Source organism: Neoarius graeffei, chromosome 13, assembly GCF_027579695.1.
Source record: "Neoarius graeffei isolate fNeoGra1 chromosome 13, fNeoGra1.pri, whole genome shotgun sequence".
NCBI lineage: Eukaryota > Metazoa > Chordata > Actinopteri > Siluriformes > Ariidae > Neoarius > Neoarius graeffei.
The window spans coordinates 36,216,700-36,241,344 of NC_083581.1; the positions used below are offsets into that span (position 1 = coordinate 36,216,700).

General features: G+C 44.0%; 1 protein-coding gene across 1 annotated transcript in view; it reads left to right on the plus strand.

Moving 5' to 3' along the window:
- Positions 1 to 24,645, plus strand: part of zmp:0000001174 (retinoic acid-induced protein 2) — a 29,410-nt gene that overhangs the window by 366 nt on the left and 4,399 nt on the right. The window contains exon 1 of the mRNA XM_060936810.1: positions 1 to 44. This exon is cut by the window's left edge and continues 366 nt beyond it. The gene's annotated coding sequence lies outside the window, so the exon portion shown is untranslated. The remainder of the gene's footprint in view (positions 45 to 24,645) is intronic.

Below are 24,645 nucleotides of genomic sequence, written 5' to 3' on the forward strand. Positions count from 1 at the left end.
CTTGACATTTCCCCGGTCTTCATTCTCGTCGAGTTTATTCGAAGGTAAACACCGTTTTGTCACATTTCTGAGTCGCTTCATATCGCAGGCTGCTGTGTCCCGATACCGAGCCTCGGTACCGCCGCACTCAATATGCAAGTGTGCCAAAATAACCGTCCGTAGGTTGCCATAGTTACCAGCCGTGGCTGTGTGGTTGAGTGCGGCGGGCGGCAGTGCGCGGTTCCGGACGCGGCCGCCGGGTTTCCTGCAGCCCCTGCGGTCTCGAGTGAGCTGTGGAGCTTCAGGAAGAAGTCGGTGACCCTGCGGATCCCAGGCCTCACGCTCAACCGACAGCTCTTACCGGACCCGGTGCTGCACACTGAGGCTGTGTCCGGGCCACACAGGTGCAGCCTGGGCTTTAAAGAGCCTGCAGGGCGGATCTTAAAGAGACAGATTCACAGCTATAATTCCTTCCAGGCTTCACACCGACCCGCCAGGCCACAAGTCGGCCAAACAAACCTTTTACACCCTCGCTGACTCAGTATGGGGACATCGCACTCTGATTAGGACAGCGGTGCTCGACTGTACCTTCTCGCCTGCCGTGGTGCCAACAAGGCGACACCGTTCGTACCCTCAATGAGTTTCTTTTACCGCTACGAATTTACAGCTTTATTCTGACCCGTTTGTGTACCATCAGTCGTTTTTAAACACGCATGTTAAAGGTGCGAAAGATGGACCCTTGACGGTACCACCATAAGGACAATTAAAGGTACAGTTTAATTTGCTGTTATCAAACTACTTTTCTTTGTTGCTGTGGTGGTACTCACAAGCGTACACCTTTGTTCCTTTAATTTGTGGGGGTTTTTACCTAGAAAGGTGGATGTACTGTATTAGGCCAGCCTTTCTCAACCGGGGTGCTGTCAAAAAATTACTGTGTATATTCTAACATTGAAACAAGGCGGCACGGTGGTGTAGTGGTTAGCGCTGTCACCTCACAGCAAGAAGGTCCGAGTTCGAGCCCCGTGGCCGGCGAGGGCCTTTCTGTGTGGAGTTTGCATGTTCTCCCCGTGTCCGCGTGGGTTTCCTCCGGGTGCTCCGGTTTCCCCCACAGTCCAAAGACATGCAGGTTAGGTTAACTGGTGGCTCTAAATTGGCCGTAGGTGTGAATGGTTGTCTGTGTCTATGTGTCAGCCCTGTGATGACCTGGCGACTTGTCCAGGGTGTACCCCGCCTTTCGCCCGTAGTCAGCTGGGATAGGCTCCAGCTTGCCTGCGACCCTGTAGAACAGGATAAAGCGGCTACAGATAATGAGATGAGACATTGAAACAAATAAAATGAATTAAAATTCCAAAAAACGATAGTTACACTAATGCAGATCATCGCCACCTCATGCATCATCGAAATTTGTCTTACGGCCCCCTTTCCCATGTCACAACGTCACTGCCGGGGTCAGCGTATGGTCAGCGCGACTGCGTATATTTTATACAGGGGTGCCTTGAGAATTTGCATACTTCTGAAGGGTGCCGTGACTGAAAAAAAGTTGAGAAACGCTGTATTAGGCTATACCTTTTAAAGCTTTATACTCTAAAAACTAATTCCGCCTTCTATACTGTACACATCTTTACACGTTAAAAAAATACATATTAAAGGTACAAAACATGCACCATCAATGGAACCACCACAGCCATAAGGTACAGTTTAGCACCAAGTGCACTCAGAATTAAAGGTACCAAACTTACTTTTCTTTGTTATTGGAGTGTTACCAGGAAAAGAACATGCTTTGTATATTTTATATTCTGTAAAATTGGACCACTACATACTAAAAGCTGCATACTAAAGATACAAAACGCTCACATTTGATGGTACCAAGACGGCAACATGGAAAGGTACAGTTTGGTACTTTTATTTCCGGGCTAGCCGATGATACCAGCTAATATTTACATGATTTACGTTCAGTCATTTTAATAAACTTGGCTCATTATGTTTAGACCAGGATAAGTGTTCGCTAACCCAGTTGAACTACCTTGATCATCATGGTCTCATACAGATTTCATTCCATGTTAGAGATTATCACTGAGTAATTTAAAAAATAAAAACACCCTAAATTTTTTATTCCAGTATTTTAATCTGGAACAGTGATGGTTATTAAATGTAGTGGCGTATTAAAACATTTGTATGATACTGCAGTAACAAAAAGTGGTGCATTACATCAAAATATAATTATAATTAATGATGAGATGAGATGAGATATAAATTCACGAATCTGATTGGTGTTGATTAATTTGCTATTAATACTCTATTAATGTGTTACGGTTGCTATAGTAACACCTCATTCACTTGTATGGTGGATGGTCTTCATAATCTAGGACCAGTAATAAATGGATTTGTTATTTAACAAAGAAAAACATATATAATTATGGTATGGATTATGGAGGGGGTGGCACGGTGGTGTAGTGGTTAGCGCTGTCGCCTCACAGCAAGAAGGTCCGGGTTCGAGCCCCGAGGCCGGCGAGGGCCTTTCTGTGCAGAGTTTGCATGTTCTCCCCGTGTCCGCGTGGGTTTCCTCCGGGTGCTCCGGTTTCCCTCACAGTCCAAAGACATGCAGGTTAGGTTAACTGGTGACTCTAAATTGACCGTAGGTGTGAATGTGAGTGTGAATGGTTGTCTGTGTCTATGTGTCAGCCCTGTGATGACCTGGCGACTTGTCCAGGGTGTACCCCGCCTTTCGCCCGTAGTCAGCTGGGATAGGCTCCAGCTTGCCTGCGACCCTGTAGAACAGGATAAAGCAGCTAGAGATAATGAGATGAGATGAGATGAGACTTATGGAAGGAGTTTCCAGTGTCAGAGTTTTCCGTCTGGAGAGTGTTGGACTACATCACATCACTCTGTTGTGGATTATTTTCCTATAACAGCACACCTTCAGGAATGTTTTAGACATCATAATAAAATAACCAGGCTTAAAGGAAGTCCTGTATCCATCTGCAGACTCATATATTTTTTGTTTAAAAATGCTCTGGCGTTTAGAGATGTTCACAGTTTCCAAAAATATTACAGCAGAAGGTTCTGTTCCCTCAGATCCAAGTGTATTATAGATCTGTAAACGGGTTCTTAGTAAGAAATCTGAGTCGAGAGCCGATTAAATAATGACCAAATTTGGATCCTAGAGCTGCTAAGTGTGTGTTATTCTTTCCCTGGAAGTGCGTCTGAGAGCATGAATGAAGCAGTGCTTTCAATCAGCTGAGTGCCAACATTAAGGCTCAGAAAGAACCAGGGCAAATTCTCAAACTCTTTCAGTCTTAATCTACGCTAATGTTCCTCGAAGAGCCAGGATGACGCTACTGTAGTTCAACCAGTGACCAGACCGTGGAGGTCATGAAGGGGTTAAACGGTCTCCATGGTGATCGTTGACGTCTGGCTCTGTGTCTGTGTGTGTGTCTGTGTGTGTATGTGAGCTGGAAGGGTTCAGCAGAGGTTGATCGCCACTATATTGCCTCATTTGCACGTTTTAAAACACAGTAATTCATGTTTGTATTGTGCTGCTGTTTTCGGCTTGGAAGCTTGTGTATTTTTTCCTGGATCGGTGCATGCACACATATACAGATAATTATATATTTTGTTTTTATATATTTACAATGGACTGAAAGGTGCTTCTTTATGTAACATGAAGCAAAAAAAAAAAAGTTCTGCTTGATATGGTAGTGTTTGGACCTGCTTGCGTAGGCACAATAATAGTAACCCATTTATCATTTGTCATCATAAATAAGCCCTTAATCACATTTAAGTCTTAGTTTTTTTCCATCAAATCAGGCTTGTCGTCTCATGCTTTCCACTTTAAGTAACAAGAATACGTGACAGGATGAGGAGTATTGCTCACGATGGCACAGAAACACGAACATCTCCACCGTCCTGACGTTTTTATTAGTGTGATTTATTCCGGGTAAACACAGGAGAGAGAGGAGGAAAGAATGAAGCGTGATGAAAAAGCATCAGAGTGTCTGAGATAAAGATCCTGGTTTGCCCACTACAGTTGATTAAAGATCTAACATTAGGTGCATGAAGGCCTCATCGCTCAGGCATTCATCATCAACTGAACCAGCCTGAAGCAAAACAGGCACTTAGGAATGGACTGAGGTGTTTTAGCTCCATGAGATCTTCTCTGTAGTCATGCACTGTGGCTTCTGTTGTGTTGTTTTGACATTGGCTGGCACAGCCCTTTTCAAGGAGGAGGAGTGAAATGTGGAAGCTATTACAGGAGAAAGGAGGGGTTGGAATGCAGACCAGTCTTCTCAGCTGGCACTTTAACCTTCCATAGGCGCCAAACCTCGTGCCAGCGTTATCCATCATACAGTCACCTGGGTGCTGGGCTTAGAGCTGGACTCGCATAGCTCTGATCGCTGGTCACGTCTACTTTATAATCTTTATAAACCACTGGTACTAAGCAGAATGTTGAACAAACCACGAAAACAAAAAAACAATAAGATCACGTAATTACGGCCTGCCATGAAGCATAGTGGATTATTTTCCTATAACAGCACAGCACATCCTGAAGTGTTTTTTTTCTTCTTCTTCTTACATCCCAGCAATTGTAAGTTTTAATTGGTTTCTGAACACCACGTCCTACGTTCCAACCATTTCTATTTATATCTGATGTGGTGGAACGTCCACAACACGAGTCACATTAGTTCCTGTCATAACTTGTGTTATAGCAGCTATTAACAGTCGTTCTTTCACCACCATCTCCTTCTCTCTGTCATGAAGTTAATGACAAAGTACAAAACGCTGAAGACTTTCCTGTGGTGGAAAAACAAAGTGCTGACACTAGAGACTCATCTCATTATCTCTAGCCGCTTTATCCTGTTCTACAGGGTCGCAGGAGCCTATCCCAGCTGACTACGGGCGAAAGGCGGGGTACACCCTGGACAAGTCGCCAGGTCATCACAGGGCTGACACATAGACACAGACAACCATTCACACTCACATTCACACCTACGGTCAATTTAGAGTCACCAGTTAACCTAACCTGCACGTCTTTGGACTGTGGGGGAAACTGGAGCACCCGGAGGAAACCCACGCGGACACGGGGAGAACATGCAAACTCCGCACAGAAAGGCCCTCGCCAGCCACGGGGCTCGAACCCAGGACCTTCTTGCTGTGAGGCGACAGCGCTAATCACTACACCACCGTGCCACCCCGCTAGAGACTCCTTCCATAAATGTTAAACAAACGTGTCCTTACAGAAGGCTTCACCATATAAAAAAAACCAGATTCAACTTATTTATTTATTTGCTTTAGATTATTCAGACTAGAAACGATAACGTCCTTTGAATTACAGCTGGAACTACTGTTACAGCTGACGCTGTGGAAAATTAATTAACGCCTTGTGAAGAATTCAAAAGTGCTGCAGTATATCATGGCGATGTGTGTCAGATGGAAACCACCGAGCTAGATGATGCTTAAGCTCAGCCATTTGGTCAAGCCTTGACCTTATTTATACCTCTACTCCCATTTATACTCGCTGCTTCACTATATCTTAATTCGTTCAGTTACATTTTATGATTTTGGCCATATCGGAACAAGTGGCGCGTTTTGGTTTGGTTGGCTGATTTATGCCTGTTATGCATATGTAGTATTTGGTCTGTGTGTCTCAGAGGACTACAGAGGCTTTTATCGATGTATTTCATTATTGGTAATAACTGTTTCCAGTATCCATTCCATTGTATTAATCCCCCCTCTCATGCTTGCCCTTTGACCCTGTTGTCATAACAGCATGGTCGAGTTTCAGTGCTGCAGGAGCGTTTAGCGGTAATGATAACGGATGTGTAGGGATAGTCTGTCTGCTGTCACACTCAGCAGAACCCAGATCACATTACGTCATATTTAATTAAAGCCTCCCTCCTCTGGAGCTTATTTATAGCATCTGGTCCTGCAGGCCTCATCAGGGATGTGGGGATGAGTTTTATATTTACATTTATTCATTTGGCAGAGGCGATGCATTTCCACCCTGGGGTTGATTATTTTCTTGTAGCCGCACATCCTGAAGTCCTCTCTCCAACAGCAAAATGCCAACTTTTTAATTTATTAAAGAATGACACTTCCTACTTTGCGGGCGGCACGGTGGTGTAGTGGTTAGCGCTGTCGCCTCACAGCAAGAAGGTCCTGGGTTCGAGCCCCATGGCTGGCGAGGGCCTTTCTGTGTGGAGTTTGCATGTTCTCCCCGTGTCTGCGTGGGTTTCCTCCGGGTGCTCTGGTTTCCCCCACAGTCCAAAGACATGCAGGTTAGGTTAACTGGTGACTCTAAATTGACCGTAGGTGTGAATGTGAGTGTGAATGGTTGTCTGTGTCTATGTGTCAGCCCTGTGATGACCTGGCGACTTGTCCAGGGTGTACCCCGCCTTTCGCCCGTAGTCAGCTGGGATAGGCTCCAGCTTGCCTGCGACCCTGTAGAACAGGATAAAGTGGCTACAGATGATGAGACTTCCTACTTTTTATTGTTAAATTTATGGGTGGTGCAGTGGCTAGCACTGTTGCCTCGCAGCAGGAAGGTTCTAGGTTCGAACCTCGCAGCTGAGTGGGGCCTTTCTGTGTAGAGTTTGCATGTTCTGCCCATTGCCTGCATAGGTTTCCTCTGGGTGCTCAATTTTCCTCATACAGTCCAAAGATATGCGGATTAAGGCCCTGTCCACACAGCAACGGATTCAGGTGAATCTGATAAAATTGTTTATCGTTTTGGCCTGGCGTCCACACGGCACCGGCGTTTTGGGTGCCCCAAAACTAAATCTTTTGAGAACGGGTTCCAGAGTGGAAAGATCTGGCAATGGCGCCGTTCCGAAGTCGTCTGGATGAGTAGAACGGATTTGTTTATGATGACGTCACAACCACGTGCTTCACGCCGGGTAGAAGTGTAATGAACTCGATGCGAGTTGTCAACAAATCCTATAACTTGGTTCATGAAACGCGCTTACAAAATATTTTCACTGTGAATATTTATTGTGTAATGGTGCAAAGTGAGAGAGAGAGAGAGAGAGAGAGAGAGAGAGAAAATAGCCCTTAGGGCAGAGTCAATCCCGCCAGCAAAAACAGGGGGAAAAAAGGAGCAATCTCACCTCTTCAGATGTTGGTTTAAGTCCTACAATACATTCCTCAAAAAGGGCGTAGAAGAACAAATTAATCCATCAACGTGTAGCATTCAATTTATTCTGGACCATTAAAGACGCCGCCTTCCGCGGAGAATCATACGTCATCCTCGCCGCCATATTGGATGGGGCAAAGCGGAGAATAAAGATGCCTCATTCATGTGCTGCGTTTAACTGTACCAACAGGTTTACCGTCCAAACGAGATCACATGGGATTACCTTTCACAGGTAAGACTGGAAAAATACTTTTCATTGTATTTGGTCATTATAACGTAATTTTACGAACAGATTTTTCTGACTTGGCTAATATGAAGTCTCGCGCATAATAGTTTATGCGCATGCGTCCTTACTTCTTCTATTATTCTGGTGTCTCCAATGGGACCGTCTTACAGCGCACCTAGAGGTGTGGCATGTGTGTTGCATCGTTTTCAGCAAGCGTTGCGTTGCCATATGGACCTGATATTTTACTGATCCGTTGCCCATGTGGACGCGATATATATTTTTTTTAATCTCGTTGCCGTTGTCGTGTGGATGTAGCCTAAGTCATCCGGTTACTCCAAGTTGCCCATAGGTGTGAATGGTTGTTTGTCTCTGTGTGACTCCTGCAATAGATTGGTGACCTGCCCAGGATAGGGTGTACACCCCGCCTCTCACCTGAAGTCAGCTAGGATTGACTCCATCTTCCCTCACAACTCGGATGGATAAGCAGCATAGATGATGGACAGATGTTACATTTAAATAACACTGGTTGGCTTTGAGTGGTATATCAGATATATTCCATTCAGCTAGCATGATAATGAACGAGTCAAAGACTCGTTCAATATCATGCTAGCTGAATGGAATATATCTGATATACCATGAAAAAAAGCCCAGCCATTATTATTATTATTATTATTATTATATACATATTTGATAGAACAATTATAGATTTTACAAAAAGTTAAGAACAGGGCGGTAACTTACCAATATTGAATGCTGATTCTGATTGAATGTAATTCAATGTTCTGTCGATCCAATGTACTGTACAAAGTCAAAGTTCTAACAATAAAAATGGTACAAGTCCAAAACGGCCTGAACAACAACCCAACTTATACCCTGTCCACACTAGGGATTTTGTACCGATACGAAACTACTTTCGTACCGCAACACCTGTCCACACTAGCAACTATACCGGTACTGTAGCGGTATAACTGTATCGGTACGAAACCCACAAATGTATGGGTTTCGTACCGGTACAGTATCGGTACTGTAGCGCTTCGCTGTAGTGTGGACAGATGAAGCGGCTCTGTATCGATACAAATATAATGTGCATGCGCAAAGTCACACACCTCAATCGATGTCTTCGCTGAATAAAATAGTGAAGAACGGAGATTTGTTTGTTCCTTTCTCAACTGCCTCGCGCGTTTTATACGATTCAACTGAATAAATGACCACCAGAAATACAGACTGTACACTGACAACAAAAAGCACACACACGTTGTTTCATCCGCCATATTCTCGGAAGGAAGTTACTCGGTAACCACGGAAACATTTCGCGCACGCGCATTTCAACTACCGTGAAAGAAAACCACAAACATTTCTCGCTAGTGTGGACAGATGCACTAAACTGTACCGGTATACTTTGTATCGATACAGTTATACCACTTTCGTACCGGTATAAGTGTGAACACAGCATTATATACAAGCTCTATACAGGTAGACAGTTCAAGTTCACAGTTACTTTTGGTCGTAGTTAATTGTTACATTGCAGTTGTTCAAAACAAAAGGGCTTTGCTGAGTGAAGTCCACGAGTGAAGTCCTCTTGCAAAAGTCTCCGTCACTTTTCCTCACCTCCAAGTAGAGCTTTGCCAATATTTCCGCTATTGCTCTCTTTTCCAGTTTTTCGATGTCCGTTGGTCTGTTTTTCTCTTGTAAATATGCCTGAAGAATATCCGGTGAAGTTTTGGTAGCCTTTCTGGTGTTCAGCGCGTCTTTCTGTTTCAAAATTCTCTCTAAATCTTCCGCTTTTAATGAAGCAAACCTCGCAGCCATGTTTGTGTACAAACCATCAGTCACTCGCTAGCGCAGAAGTTTTATGTCTCCGACGTGTCTCTTTTCCAGTTTATCGATGTCCATTGGTATGTTTTTCTCCTGTAAATATGCGTCAAGAATATATAATGAAGTTTTGGTAGCCTTTCAGGTGTTCAGTGCATATTTAGTTTCAGTTTTCAGCTTATTTATTTAGTGCTTAAACCGAGCACTGCATCTTCTCTCTTTCCCGGTCGACAAAGACATGATTGTGCACATGCGCAGCAGAAAAGTTTTGTCACTGGATCTTTGCATGAGCTCCGAAGTGTGACGTCATGCTGTTTTGACAACGTGCAATATTGTAACAATATTGCACGCTCATTCTCCATTGGGGAGAGTGGTGTAATACACGGAGGATAAGCGATATGATAACAATATTGCATGCCATCACTAAACCCACTAGAAGGGAATAGAATACATGTTTTTATTCCATGGAAAAAGTGGCCCGTGAGTATAATAATTTAATGATATTGAATGTTTGCGAATAAACTAAGCTCCTGTTTTCACTTGCAGTGTTAAAGCAGCTATAAATGGCTGTTCCATCACCAGCCTCTCTTTTTTCTGTCCTGAAGTTGATAAGATGGAGAAAACACAACTTGTCGTGTTACAGAGTTTAACGTGACTTCAACATAAAAGCTTCAATTAGATATGCTCTTTGGTAAACAACTTTTAAAAGTCTTTGTTATTAAATTGAATTTATGTTAAGCATCTGCATTAATTTACTAGAATGAACGCGTTAATATAAACCTGTGATTTCAACTACAGCCAAAATTACGGTCAGCGCTGATGTTATAGAAAGTTATTATATGGCACTAGCTACTTCCGGTAAAATCGTGCGTTCTGATTGGTTCCTTGGCGGGCAGAATTTTCCCGTAATGCATGTGGGCAATTACAGACTTTCTTTCCAAGGCGCCGGCTTTCATCTCATCTCATCTCATCTCATTATCTCTAGCCGCTTTATCCTGTTCTACAGGGTCGCAGGCAAGTTGGAGCCTATCCCAGCTGACTACAGGAGAAAGGCGGGGTACACCCTGGGCAAGTCGCCAAGTCATCACAGGGCTGACACATAGACACAGACAACCATTCACACTCACATTCACACCTACGCTCAATTTAGAGTCACCAGTTAACCTAACCTGCATGTCTTTGGACTGTGGGGGAAACCGGAGCACCCGGAGGAAACCCACGCGGACACGGGGAGAACATGCAAACTCCACACAGAAAGGCCCTCGTCGGCCACGGGGCTCGAACCCGGACCTTCTTGCTGTGAGGCAACAGCGCTAACCACTACACCACCGTGCCGCCGGCTTTCAACGTTGCAAAAAAACAAAAACAAAATGACAACAGAAGATTAATTGGAAATCAAAACGGAATAAAAAATGACTGAAACCCAAAGACAAACAAGAGTCACCGAGTTATTCAAGAAATGAGCAACGAAGAGCATTCAGAAACCGCTAACAGAAATTCAGTTTTGAAACCGCTAGCCGTTTCTTCTGCATGCGTGACTCAACTACGTTACAAATATAACATGACTGAAAGCAGCGTCACAGATCATTATAATGACCGTCTATTCTCATCTCATCTCATCATCTCTGGCTGCTTTATCCTGTTCTACAGGGTCGCAGGCAAGCTGGAGCCTATCCCAGCTGACTACGGGCGAAAGGCGGGGTACACCCTGAACAAGTCGCCAGGTCATCACAGGGCTGACACATAGACACAGACAACCATTCACACTCACATTCACACCTACGCTCAATTTAGAGTCACCAGTTAACCTAACCTGCATGTCTTTGGACTGTGGGGGAAACCGGAGCACCCGGAGGAAACCCACGCGGACACGGGGAGAACATGCAAACTCCACACAGAAAGGCCCTCGCCGACCACGGGGCTCGAACCCGGACCTTCTCACTGTGAGGCGACAGTGCTAACCACTACACCACCGTGCCGCCCCGTCTATTCTAATATTAGAAATAAAAAAGCCATATAATAAAGTCTTTATTAACCTCGCTTGTTTGGTCTTTACAGGAAAATATCACACCTCGGTCTTTCTGTACGGCCCTCACCTACGGCTCGGTCCGTACTGTCAAGACCTCGGTCTGATGTTTTCCCGTAAAGATCTCACGCTCAGTTAATAAGTAGTTATTAAGCAACACCTCCTGATTAATCATATTTGAAAAGTCAACTGTTATAAAGTCATCATCAGTCACATCATGTCCCGAGGCACTGATCTGAGACGAGCATGGTGTTTGAAAATGTGTGATTTCCGAGGTAAGGATTAGTCAAGTCAAGTCACGTCAAGTTTATTTGTATAGCGCTTTTAACAACAGACACTGTCGCAACGCAGCTTCGCAGAAAACGAAAGACTTTAAACATGAGCTAATTTTATCCCTAATTAGAGTACGATCCGAGTAAGGGAGGGTGAGGCTAGACCAGCACTAGGAGTTGAAGTGTGTGGGCGAGAGATAGGAACAGTACAGGGGTCACGTGGAGTCATTTTGAGGTCAGCGAGATCACAGGCTTTTGCTTATTAGCATTCTGCTCAGGGCTGGTTTCATGATGATGCATTTTTCATGGAGACCCGAAAACATTGCCACCTCTGTTTCTTTGCTCTAACTGTGCCGTCACTGTAATCATTAACTCTTCGTGTGTGTGTGTGTTTGAGGCTATCTCCGCGCATTGGCCTGTGTGTTTGCATCCATTCAGCCTTCATAAACTAACTCGTGTTTTGACTGCAACCTTGCCAAGCGATCAGCACACTGGTGTAAATCAGCGCCCATCCCTGACCTTCTGCTGCAGCACACATCCATCTCTGCTTTCAAGCCAGATGCTCCTCTCTAAGGCATATGCATCAGTGTGTGTGTGTGTGTTTAGTCTTACCAATCTTGCTCCGCTTTTGCAGATAGCACTCTCCGAGCCCCCCCCTTCTCTCTCTCTCTCTCTCTCTCTCTCTCACACGGCCTTGGACTTTATTTGAGCTGTGCGCAGATTCAAAGCTCTGGCCTTGAGCTCAAGACAAATAGGCCATTCACTGGCCAGATAAGATGCCAACTTGTACAGCGCCAAACCTGCCCTGCTGCTGCTCATGGGGTCTCAGAGGGAAGCAGTGTCTCTGGAGGCAAATCGAAGGTTTAGTTCCAGTGAAATCGCCTCATGCTTCCAAATGTCGGTGGTTAGCTGCGTAAGCATGTTGGCGTTCAAGCTGTAAGCTCACTGGAAGACGTTCCTGGTGTGCTAAGAGAGGCCTGGCCTCTGTCTCGCTTTGTGCTCATGGTTGCATCTGTTTCATGTCTACAGACATCAAACAAATCTTGGTGCGTATGAAAATAATTAATCATAATACATTAACTTGTTCTTGCTTCAGTAGGCCCATCAACAGTCATACGACTGGATTAATTCCCTCCATAAGATTGCACGGTGCATTACACGAGTCATAAGGTTCATACTGTCTCTCCAGCTATTATATTTAATAACGCTTTTCCTACCTTTTGATTTATACTCAGTGGGTAACTGAACCAAACTCCCTTTATATACCACAGCACTTAAACATTCTCGATTCTGATTGGTCAGTAAGTGCTGAAGGCGCATCGCAGGTTTATATGCGTGTTTCTACATGAACGTTTCTGTAAACTTGCACAGGGACTCGTACGGTGGATGCACCACGTAAACAGATGATTAACAAAAAACAAGATTGTTGATATGGTGAGACTTTCTATGAGGAAATGTTTATTTTCTATTTCTGGTTAAGTCTCCAGCGGCTCAACTGACAATAATGAAAGTTCAGAAAGAACACCGCTCATCACTCACGTCTCAGAGTCCTCTCTTTTGAGTGAGCACTACTGTACAGTCGGTGGCTTTCCTGCACAGTGATGGTGGAGAGAGGAGCAGGAGCAGCAGGGCATGACGCACACTAGCTCAGTGGAGGGCAGAAAGGGCAGCTGTGGACCACAGGGATATTCGGGAACTCGAGACTGCTGATCTCAGACCAGTTTTATTGGCTCTGCTTTGTAATTATTAACTTTGTGGAGGTACTGTCATGCTGACACACGTTTATTCTGTGCACTGGATGTTTGTGATTAAAACTATCCATCCATCCATCCATCCGTTATCTGTAACCGCTTATCCTGTACAGGGTCGCAGGCAAGCTGGAGCCTATCCCAGCTGACTACGGGCGAAAGGCGGGGTACACCCTGGACAAGTCGCCAGGTCATCACAGGGCTGACACATAGACACAGACAACCATTCACACTCACATTCACACCTACGCTCAATTTAGAGTCACCAGTTAACCTAACCTGCATGTCTTTGGGCTGTGGGGGAAACCGGAGCACCCGGAGGAAACCCACGCGGACACGGGGAGAACATGCAAACTCCACACAGAAAGGCCCACGTCGGCTGCTGGGCTCGAGCCCGGACCTTCTTGCTGTGAGGCGGCAGCGCTAACCACTACACCACCGTGCCGCCCTGATTAAAACTAAGTCGTATTATTAGCTTAGTCAGTGTGATCGTTTCATAGGTTGTTGGACCAAATGTCCCCACAAGTCTGGCAATTTGGCCCTTTGGCTGGTTCCCATGACGAAAACTGTATTTTTTTCCTTTAATACAAATACATCAGCTTTTACAAAAAAAAAAAAAAAAACGGCATAAAAGAGCCAAATGATTTTTTTTTTATTAATGAGGTGAAGATTACTGTTAGTTTTCGTTCTATTTATAATTAAGTCAGTGAAAGATCCTAACAGTGATAGTAAGGCAAATGTGTGTGTGTGTGTGTGTGTGTGTGTGTGTGTGTGTGTGTGTGTGTGTGTGTGTGCGCACATGTAAATAGTTCGAAAAGTACATTCCCAAGTTTGGGTCTTACCTAGTTGTCAAAATTGTAAAAATATAGCTATATGCAGCAAATTATTTAATTATTTTGGATTATTATTTTATAGTAAATGTTTAATTATGTTTAAACATTTGCAATCAGTCATTTATCGAGCTAAGATAAACTATATTGATCCCGAACGAAATTCTTGTGCCAGTTGCTCAAGACAATATAAAATCAATGAAGATAAAAATGGATAAATTTGGTAGAAGGGTATATATAAAAAGAGACAGACTAATATAAGATTAAAAAAAATAAACATTCTTTCAGAACTGTACAAACTATGCAAAATATCTCATCTCATCTCATTATCTGTAGCAGCTTTATCCTGTTCTACTCGCAGGCAAGCTGGAGCCTATCCCAGCTGACTACGGGCGAAAGGCGGGGTACACCCTGGACAAGTCGCCAGGTCATCACAGGGCTGACACATAGACACAGACAACCATTCACACTCACATTCACACCTACGGTCAATTTAGAGTCACCAGTTAACCTAACCTGCATGTCTTTGGACTGTGGGGGAAACCGGAGCACCTGGAGGAAACCCACGCGGACACGGGGAGAACATGCAAACTCCGCACAGAAAGGCCCTCGCCGGCCCCGGGGCCCAGGACCTTCTTGCTGTGAGGCGACAGCGCTAACCACTACACCACCGTGTCGCCCTATGCAAAATATGATTCTATATTTTGAAAAAGCTGCACATTTAACTTCATATCGTCTTTAACTCTCTTAACCAGAAGATTTCCATCAGGAATTGTTATTGCGCACCATCTCGCCAATTTGTTATTGGTGACATCGAAATTTTATAATCAGAAGGAACCAAACAAGGTGATGATCTTGCAGTGCCAGTGTATGCCATAGGTATTATCCCTGTGTTGGAGGTTATCAAACCTAGTATATTAGATGACTTCAGAGTGAAACATGCACCATTTATAGATGATTTGAGTGGTGCAGGTGAGTTAGTACACCTTTGATGCTGGTGGGATAATATTGTGACTTTGGGTCCTAAGTTGGGTTATTACCCAAATGCATCCAAGTCGCGGTTGGTCGTAAAGCCAACGATAGAAGAGAAAGCACAGCAAATCTTCAGAGATACCAACATTAAAGTTACAACAGAAGGAAGAAATGATCTATCTGGCTACACTGGAAGTGAGAGTGGCCATTCCAAATATGCTGAAGGATTGGTAAGCTCGTGGTGTGACCAACTGACTGTACTGTCTAAGATTGCAAAATCAGAGCCACAAGGAGCTTATGCAGCACTCGTGAGCGGGTTCAGATATAAAGTGACCTATTACATAAGAATGATGCCTAACATTAAGCAGTATCTATGGAGACTGGATGAAATTGTGGATAATATCTTTATTCCAGCAGTCACGGAGGGTCATATTTGCCCTGCTGATGAATGACTTCTGCTTTCTTTATCAGTAAAGAAAGGTGGTTTGGCAATAACGATCTTCTCGAACGTTGCTGATTTTGAGTTTGCCAACTCCCGTGTAGCTACTCAACAGCTGGTCACAAACATTAAGAATCAAGACAGTACTTCACCAATAGACAGTGAACAACACAAGACTTCGAGGAGGAACACAATTAAAGCTAGAGAAGAATGGAATAATGCAACCTTACAGCAACTCCGTGAGAACATGAACCCAGAACAACTTGGAGCAAATGATCTAAGTAGGATGAAGGGGGCATCAAGCTGGTTAACAACATTGCCATTATAGTCAGAAAACTTCACTCTGAACAAGAGAGATGCGCTCAGGCTTAGATATCACTGGACACTGAAGTAGCTTCCATCAGTATGTCCTCGTGGTAACAGATTTGACATCGATCATGCCATGCCATGTATGAAAGGTGGCCTCGTGTATAGGCGGCATGATGATGTACGAGACCCGTTTGTAAATCTTCTCAAGGATGTATGTCACAATGTCCAGGTTGAGCCACATCTTCAGACTTTGGCAGGAGAAGTTCTTACGAGCAGTGCCGATTCTTCTGACGAAGCTTGATTGCATGTTAGTGCGCGTGGTTTTTGGTAAATGGGGAAACGTGGATTTTGTGATGCAAGGGTTTTCAACCCTTTCGCAAAGAGCCACCTAAACCAGAAATTGGATACAGCCTTCACAAGCAACAAGAAGAAGTGACAGTACAATCAACACGTGATAGAAGTCGACCATGGTTCTTTTAAAGCTAGACTGCCTTTCAGATTTTTCAAGTTAAGGTCATCAAAAGAATTTTCCCTGACACACAATTATTTTTGTTTAGTGGACTGAAAGCTACTGAATTCGAATCACAGACGTCCAATTTTATTAGTTTTTTTAAAATAGAACAATTAATGGGCAGCATGGTGGTGTAGTGGTTAGCGCTGTCGCCTCACAGCAAGAAGGTCCGGGTTCGAGCCCCGTGGCCGACGAGGGCCTTTCTGTGTGGAGTTTGCATGTTCTCCCCGTGTCCGCGTGGGTTTCCTCCGGGTGCTCCGGTTTCCCCCACAGTCCAAAGACATGCAGGTTAGGTTAACTGGTGACTCTAAATTGACCGTAGGTGTGAATGTGAGTGTGAATGGTTGTCTGTGTCTGTGTGTCAGCCCTGTGATGACCTGGCGACTTGTCCAGGGTGTACCCCGCCTTTCGCCCGTAGTCAGCTGGGATAGGCTCCGGCTTGCCTGCGACCCTGTAGAACAGGATCAAGCGGCTAGAGATAATGAGAATGAGAACAATTAATGAATTTAGGGCCATGTGGCCCTAAATTTGCTGCTATTTATTATTATTATTTAATTTTTTTTGCTTCACCATGACACAATTCAAGATATTACGTCATGCATCATGTCGTGGGTTTTCCCCGTTCGCACAAGGCATTGTGGGATACAAATTTGAAACAGGAGAGGAAAATGGAGGACGCAAATGAAACACGAAAGACTGACTACAGTTACAGAAAGCGAGAATATGTTGTGTTGCGAAGGAAAGGAAACGCAGGACCAAATTAATAAATATCGGCGGTCAGTGAGCACCTCAGTGTGATCAGCTGTTCGTTTAGTTACAGAATGATATAACTGTCAGTGCACGCTCAAGGTAAACCCGTAGATGACAGAAACGCAACACTGGATGCCAGCTGCTGTAAAACCCAAAAGCAGAAGGAAAAGAAGAAAGCAAACCTGTGCATGCGCACACGGACCTCCTCTGTCTGCTTGACTGCACGAAGCGAGCGATTTCATGAACATTATTTGCTCAGGAATCCCCTCCAGTTAAATAACTTCCCAACCGCAGAATGGCCTGTGGGTTGTTTTTTTTTTTAAGCTATTACAGAATTTGGTCATTGTGACACATGTTTATATATGTCACAATAACCAAATTTCAGAGGGAACTAAATTTCACCGATTTTATGAAATTGAAAGGCCGTCTAGCTTAGGGATGGCGAAAACTAAAAAAAATCTTGACCGACCACCGAGCCTCATTAGCCGGTTAAAGTCGGTTAACCTATGAGTTTAAAATTCTAGAATTGGAATTATTAGAATCTATTCTAAATCTAACCGCGAGCATCCGCACATTCAGTCCCAGTCGCTGCCCTCCACTCACATTACCTTTTCTACAGCGCGAAACATTTAGTCAAACGCGGCACTGATGTCGAGGGGTTTGTATTGGAGCGGAGGACAAATGGCTCCAGCTTAGAGACGGTTTCAGTTGGCCATGATGGCGTTGAAAATAAAGTCAAGTGCTAGAAGAAGTACATAACATTCAGTGTTGGGAATAACGGCGTTAAAATAAAGGCTGTTATAACGCCGGGTTATCTAATTAATTAGCTACAATCGTTCTAACGCCGTTACCAATATCAACACGCCATTACTGCATGGTATCGAAGTTGCTCTGAAGCATACTGCTACGGACTAGGCACTTTTCTTCGAAGTGAGCCACAGAGACCTCATACTGCAATTGTTTTCCAGCTACTGATATTACGGTTACATGGCTGCTAATTGTGCACAGCCATTGGGAATGGGATAGCTGGAGCTGAGCTGATTAGTCGCTAAGCTAAGATAGCAACTGTCTGATGCTAAGTAACATCAGTGAGTAACCAGGTTTTAGTTCAGATCTTGTGTATTATTTAGTGCTGTCAAGCGATTAAAATATTTAATCGCAATTAATGTCGCGACTGTCATAGTTAACTCGCGATTAATCGCAATTTAATCGCACATTTTTGTCACATGAAAAACCATTGTAATTCTCTTATCAGCATAAAAAAGTGAATGTGCTTGCTCACCGTTCGAACTACGGGGGTACTCGGGGGATCCGAGATCCCCTGAAACAGACATGAGATCCCTTGAAAACATGATTTGGGAAATGTTGGGGGGTCTCTAAAATATTGGCAAAATGATGTTTATTGACATAGCAATCGTGTGTAACGGGAAGCATTTGCATATCCGAAGTGAGCGTGCGATGGAGAGCCGCGCTCTGAGACAAGCGCAAGCACCCCCCCCCCCCCCCCCCCCAAGGGAAAAAAAGGGACCCCCAAAAAATATCGGCATAGTTCGAACACTGGTTGTACCAATGTTTTTTTTTTTTTATTGCAGAGCATAACACGTCTTGTCACAGCCACTGCAAAGTGGGGCTGGAGCCACCGATGGGAAAACGAAACCTAAGCCGAGCACCGTGGCTCTTCGGGGGAGGGCAGAGGACTCTGGCTGTGCGGGGCGTGGCATTACAGTCTAGCTGCTATCGTTTTTCTAAGCAAAGTCTCTGTTCCAAGTTCCTGGCAGTTTCAAAAGCTTATGAAAAACCTACATCATGTCACAGAGCGTTAATCTCGCGATAAAAAAATTATCGCCGTTAAAATTGAGTCAAGTTAACACGATAATAACGCGACATTTTTGACAGCACTAGTATTATTATTACGTTGACATTAATATTCACCAGACTAATCAACCATCGACTTCATTCATGCGCCGTGTTCTTGTTTCTTTGATAGTCAAGAATTTCCTTGATGTTACGTACCTGGTTAACATCGTAGTAAAATGTAATCCAACACTGAGACTTTTCTTTCGCCGAGTGGCAGCCGTCTTCAACTGGGGCGGGAGGGCGGGACGTGACTGAATGGGTGTTTCTGATTTGTCAGCTGTCGTCCTTACACCGCATGGCATGCCCCAAGCGTTTACAACACAGAATTCCAGGTTCTCCGCTCCAAAATCGGCAGCTTCAAAACGATTGATTTTTTTTTTTAACCGACAACCAAAAAAAAAATTAACTGGTTGACGTTGATTCGGTCAACCATCGGTCATCGGTTAACATCCCTAGTCTAGCTTTAATCCTTTGATCTTCACACCGTACGGGGAAATGGCAGAGAAGCCGAGCGCTTTATTGCAGAACGTGCATTGAAATTGTCAGAGAAGAAATAGCTGGAATATAGTGTAGTAATGCACTGCCGAACAGCAAAGTTATCATTTAACTTACATAGGCAGGCAGTTTCAGAGGTTCTAGGACAATCAAAGAAGAACTGAACTTTCACATGGTAATCTTAAACGCAATTGGCAAAACTGAGCAGACATTTATTTGAACTATGAATATGCATTTTAACCCAAGTTCCGGGTGGCATTTTAACTATTTATTTGTTTGTTTATGTATTTGAGGTTTTATAGATTATATTTTCTCACAAGAGTGTAAATAAAGTTCACATTTCAGAATACCACAAATATGATTCTTGCTGTAGAAGGAAAAGTGTTGTATTTTATGCCTGTGCAGTTTTAGGAGTAGTAAGCTGTGCGCGTGCTGAATTATGGGAGTAGATTATCGAGCTCCATCCCTCATCCCGCTGACCCATCCATCACAAGAGCAGTTGGGGGCATAAAATGGCCGTCCCAGCATGCAGTGTCAGAAATGGATACATAGGCCTGCCGTTGGCATGACAACAGTCCTGTAGATGGACCAGACAATTGTTACCAAATTGTTAAATCTGGTCCATTTTTCCTGTCAAAAATAGGACCGGGTGCTCATTTAACATCATGTGACAATCACATTTGGAAAGTAATGTAGATAATTTCACAATTTACTGTGTGTGCATAAACTTAACGTGCCTAATATCGAAGATTCTGGAAGGATGCCATGATGAAAGTAACAGATGGCTGGAAGGGAGGAGAAAATACACCAAAATGATGATCATTTGAAAGACCCGAAACACCCTATGACTCCAGGTTCATCACTGAAGATGTGTCCAAGTAGAACTTGAAGGTGTATTCCAGAACTGATGATTTGATTTGATGGTCTCTACATCAACAGATTAAAAAAAAAAAAAAACGAGTATAACGGTTATATGGTAAAGAGCTGTTTGTTGAACATTTTTAGAAAGAATCTCCACTGTCGGCATTTTGTAACAGTCAGAGCTTCCACTTTCTCTCATCTCATTATCTCTAGCCGCTTTATCCTGTTCTACAGGGTCGCAGACAAGCTGGAGCCTATCCCAGCTGACTACGGGCGAAAGGCGGGGTACACCCTGGACAAGTCGCCAAGTCATCACAGGGCTGACACACAGACAACCATTCACACTCACACTCACACCTACGGTCAATTTATGGCCCTTTTCCACTACCCTTTTTCAGCTCGCTTCAGCTCACTTCAGCCCGACACGGCTCGTGTTTCGACTACCTCAGAGCGGCGCGACTCAGCTCGCTTCAGCCCTGCTTAGCACCCAAAACTCGCACGGTTTTGGAGTAGGGCTGAAGCGAGCCAAACCGAGCCGAGTGGGGCTAGGGGCGTGAGGAGACACTCCCCTGTGCACTGATTGGTGAGGAGGCGTGTCCTCACACGCCCCGCGAGCACGCTGGGATCTGTAAACACCGTAAACCCGGAAGAAGAATTACGAATTACGAGAATTTCTGAAGCCTTATGCGCCTTGCCTCATCTATACGCTCTTGCCAGTATATGTTGGCGTTGTCGGTGACAACAAGCCACAGCACCAAGACCAGCAACACTAACGACTCCATGTCCTCCATGTTTATTGTTTATACTATCCGGGTCGTGAGACTACCGCTTAAAAGATCACTGATGTCACTGTTTGCGCCGCCTAACGACATCACATGACGTCCACCCACTTTCGCTAACTCCACCCAGTGTGTCCACCCACTTCCAGCCAGCACGGTTCAGCGCGGTTGTAGTCGAAATGCAACTCTAACAGCCCCACTCAGCTCGACTCAGCCCAACTTAGCCGCGTTGGTAGTGGAAAAGCGGCATTAGAGTCACCAGTTAACCTAACCTGCATGTCTTTGGACTGTGGGGGAAACCGGAGCACCCGGAGGAAACCCACGCGGACACGGGGAAAACATGCAAACTCCACACAGAAAGGCCCTCGCCGGCCACGGGGCTCGAACCCGGACCTTCTTGCTGTGAGGCGACAGCGCTAACCACTACACCACCGTGCCGCCAGCTTCCACTTTGTCCCAGTAATTTAAAAATAAAAGAGAGGCTGATGAGGGAACAGCTGTTTATAGCTGCTATAAAGTAGGTGATACCAAGAACTAATTTGTTTTGTGGACATTAAGTTGCTGCAATACATGAGGAATAAAACATTTCGAGATGTGATGCAACAGGAAAATAATCACATTCAGGGTGGTAACAGTAACACCTCCAAATCAACAGCATTTTATTCTTTACATGTTACACATTATGGTGTTTGGTTAATGGAGGGTGACTCTGACCTGAAAAAAATGAAGGTAAATATATTCCTTTATCAGGAGCAACCGACACGTATCACTGGTCAGATAAAGTCCCAAAATGGGCTCTCTGGCAGTTCAGGGACCTTCCCATTTCCTGCACAACCTTTGCTGCTGAGCTACTGCTGCATACGAATGACAGGGATCACAGCAGTAGGTGAATTCTCTGTATGAACTCGATCATACTGGAAGATATCGTCTATCCCACCATTTTAATTTTAATACAACGATCCCAGCTGCAATATCAAACCTTCTGGGATAAATCATTGAGAAAGCTGGCAATCCACCTTGCTGCCTTTCCAACTATGGATTATAATTTATTGACTTTTTTTCTTTGTTCAGGATTTATGTCCTGCCGATTTGGCAGTATGTCTCCCAGATTTTACACCCTAAAATGAGATTCATGAGCTGGCTATAGCACTCAAAGCATGCGTTTGTTTTACTAAGCCTTAAACAAGCATCTCGGTGCAGGCTGAGCTATTGATGATGTCATGTTGCCATTTTGGCACAAACAGTGCAAGAGCCGAGATTGATGGTAAATTAAAGACAGGCTCCTGAGGAGAGAAAGCAAGCTTAATAATAAGTGCACACTAAAGGGCTGAGGTAACGTAGGTGGGGAGACTTTTAAAGCTGTAAACTGTTTACATGAATGCTGGGTTTTCAGTTTGGTGTTTTGGTGTGTTCTGTGGCTTGTAGGAATTTGGATATACAGTGGTGCTTGAGAGTTTGTGAACCCTTTAGAATTTTCTGTATTTCTGCATAAACATGACCGAAAACGTCATCAGATTTTCACACAAGCCCTAAAAGTAGATAAAGAGAACCCAGTTAAACAAATGAGACAAAAATATTATATTTGGTCATTTATTTATTGAGGAAAATGATCCAATATTACATATCTGTGAGTGGCAAAAGTATGTGAACCTTTGCTTTTGGTATCTGGTGTGACCCCCTTGTGCAGCAATAACTGCAACTAAACGTTTCCGGTAACTGTTGATCAGTCCTGCACACCGGCTTGGAGGAATTTTAGCCCATTCCTCCGTACAGAACAGCTTCAACTCTGGGATGTTGGTGGGTTTCCTCACATGAACTGCTCGCTTCAGGTCCTTCCACAACATTTCGATTGGATTAAGGTCAGGACTTTGACTTGGCCATTCCAGAACGACTTGTGTGCAACAACGACGGTTGTTGTCTTGCTGCATGACCCACCTTCTCTTGAGATTCAGTTCATGGACAGATGTCCTGACATTTTCCTTTAGAATTCGCTGGTATAATTCAGAATTCATTGTTCCATCAACGATGGCAAGCCGTCCTGGCCCAGATGCAGCAAAACGGGACCAAACCATGATACTACCACCACCATGTTTCACAGATGGGATAAGGTTCTTATGCTGGAATGCAGTGTTTTCCTTTCTCCGAACATAACGCTTTTCATTTAAACCAAAAAGTTCTATTTTGGTCTCATCCATCCACAAAACATTTTTCCAATAGCCTTCTGGCTTGTCCACGTGATCTTTAGCAAACTGCAGATGAGCAGCAATGTTCTTTTTGGAGAGCATTGGCTTTCTCCTTGCAACCTTGCCATGCACACCATTGTTGTTCAGTGTTTTCCTGATGGTGGACTCATGAACATTAACATTAGCCAATGTGAGAGAGGCCTTCAGTTGCTTAGAAGTTACCCCGGGGTCCTTTGTGACCTCGCAGACTATTACACGCCTTGCTCTTGGAGTGATCTTTGTTGGTTGACCACTCCTGGGGAGGGTAACAATGGTCTTGAATTTCCTCCATTTGTACACAATCTGTCTGACTGTGGATTGGTGGAGTCCAAACTCTTTAGAGATGGTTTTGTAACCTTTTCCAGCATGATGAGCATCAACAACGCTTTTTCTGAGGTCCTCAGAAATCTCCTTTGTTCGTGCCATGATACACTTCCACAAACATGTGTTGTGAAGATCAGACTTTGATAGATCCCTGTTCTTTAAATAAAACAGGGTGTCCACTCACACCTGATTGTCGTCCCATTGATTGAAAACACCTGACTCTAATTTCACCTTCAAATTAACTGCTAATCCTAGAGGTTCACATACTTTTGCCACTCACAGATATGTAATATTGGATCATTTTCCTCAATAAATAAATGACCAAGTATAATATTTTTGTCTCATTTGTTTAACTGGGTTCTCTTTATCTACTTTTAGGACTTGTGTGAAAATCTGATGATGTTTTCGGTCATATTTATGCAGAAATATAGAAAATTCTAAAGGGTTCACAAACTTTCAAGCACCACTGTAATGTTTTGGAAATTTAAACAATTACCCCCACACTCCCTTTTTCTCCCTAATTTGATCACCTGCCAATTCCCACCATCAGCCAGCTCTCCCCTATCAGATGACAGCTACCAACCGAGAAGGCTAACATGTGCTTCCTCTCTGAGATGCGAGAAGTCAGCAGTCCACATGGTTTCAAGCTGCTTTCCCGTTAATTTGTATTTCCATGTATATTTTCATCCTGTCCACTTTAAGTTCATGACAGTTCTTTACAATCTTTTAATTTCAACAACCTCCAAGACTGTGCTTTCACGGCGCTGTAATGAAACATTTCCCTGTTAAGCAACTACTGCCCTGAGCTTGACCTTTCAACCAATGACTCTCCATCATTCTTTCCTTCTCCTCTCATTCGCTCTGCTTTTCTATCATATCTCTTCTTTTTCTCTCCTTCATCCTCCCTGTCTCTATCTGCATCTCTGCTCTTTCCCTTTCCCTGTTTGCCAAATGGAGGTTTACTTTAGAGTGCTGCCAGCATTTTGTGTAATAAACTCCACACTGTCTGGCTCATAAACAAATAAACCGAGGCTCTCAGAGTTAATTTCATCAAATTCCTCCCTCTTTCCTTCCTCCCAGGCAATTGAAGCCATTCCGTTCATT